The sequence below is a fragment of the Cataglyphis hispanica genome, chromosome 9, assembly GCF_021464435.1.
Source record: "Cataglyphis hispanica isolate Lineage 1 chromosome 9, ULB_Chis1_1.0, whole genome shotgun sequence".
NCBI lineage: Eukaryota > Metazoa > Arthropoda > Insecta > Hymenoptera > Formicidae > Cataglyphis > Cataglyphis hispanica.
This window is the reverse complement of record NC_065962.1, coordinates 4,468,725-4,470,553: the sequence shown is the minus strand read 5'-3', so window position 1 is coordinate 4,470,553 and position 1,829 is coordinate 4,468,725.

The following is a 1,829-nucleotide window of genomic DNA, read 5'->3' as shown; positions in this document are numbered from 1 at the left end:
TATATTAAGTTTTTTTAATAAATTTAATGCAGTAAATTATTAATACAATTTTTATTGATTTGAATAATTTGAAAATTTTTTAATAATGTAAACAAAAGCTTAAACATTTCCTTTTGCAATTGCATCATACTGCCAGTTCACAATTCCAACAGTGTTAAAATATTCAGTAAAATTATCACGCACCACACGAGCTAAATCGATGCAACGATTTCCACACTAAAATGCTTACAAGACCAGAGTCTAGAGAAGTTTCAAAATTTCTATATTCAGAAGAAATATACCATTGACATTTTGATAAGAGAAAATTGTAAAGAAGAACGCATGCATATGTTATACTTTCAACTTTTTCCATTTACAATAGGATTTAAAAGCACACGAAATCTGTTGGCGAATATTCCAAATGCATTTTCCACTACTCTTCTTACCTTGCTCAACCTGTAATTGAAAATTCTCTTCTCTATGGTTAATTTGCGATTTGGATAAGGTTTCATTAAATTTTGTGTAAGTGGGAATGAATCATCACCCACAATTACATAGCGCATCTTATGGAGAAACTCAGAAAGACTGTTTGGGATAGGTATATTTAAAGAATTAAAATTTAATTTTATCCCCAAAGGACCGTCTTTAAATACAGCTGAATCATGCATTCGCTCATTCCGACCAATATCCACAAAAATAAATTTATATTCAGCATCAACAAGGGCAAGAAGAATAATACTGTTATCTTCCTTATAATTACGATAAATTGATCCCTCTTTTTTTGAAGGCCGAAAGACAATGTGTTTACCATCTAAACCACCTATACAATGTGGAAACTGCCAATTGGTTTGATATTTATCCGCTATTAATTCCCATTCTTCAGGTATTGATGGCATAACTTTCTCAAGAACTTTGATTTTAGCCTGCACAGTTTCGTGCACAATTTGTGAAAGTGTATTTGGAGCAATACATGTTGAATATGCAAGATCCTAAAATGTATTGCCAGTTGCTAAATAGCGAAGTATTGCTCTTAATCTCTCTCTAAGCGAAATTGTTTCCCTCATTACAGTGTTCTGCTTTTGAATATGCGGAGTAATAAAAAGCAACAAATCGTTCAAAACATTTTCCTTTATTCGGATATAGTTCGAAAACGATGCAGGATCTTCAGGAGTAGGAATAATAGGCCGGATCTAACGCTGGTCCTATGAGGGGGATTCGGATCGAGGGGAAGCGGGGAACTTGTGGGTGCGGGGGATATGACGTCGCGCGGGCAGAGGTCGCTTATCACGGATAGGGGACGCTTATCGCGGAAGCAGACATATTTCAAAGACGAGTGCCGATGTCCGGCTGCTATATTTATTGTAAACAAATAGCATTTATTACACGTGCGGTATGAAGAGAATTTTTTTTCTAGGAAGAGCCGAAGAAACGCTTATCGTGGGGCATATTTAAACCGGTGCATATAAACAAAGATGAGCGCCGATGTCCGGCTGTTTTATAAACAAATAGCGTACATTGCACGTGCGGTCTGAACGTTGAGAATTTTTTCTTCTAGGAATAACAAAAGACAAGAAAAGGAAAGGAGATATTTTTTTTTAATATTAATATAATTTTTCACATGCATGCAACCATTAGCACTGTCCCTCTCTAACTCACCGCCTTACGAACGCCTCACGCTATCCTTCTCTAACGCATCGCTTTACGAACGCCTTGCGCTATCCCTCTCTAACGCATCGCCTTACGAACGCCTCGCGCTGTCTCTCTCTAACGCACCGCCTTACGAACGCCTCGCGCTATCCCTCGTCTACCGGTCGTGCCGCGGTTAAATCTATTAGTGGTATTATCTATCT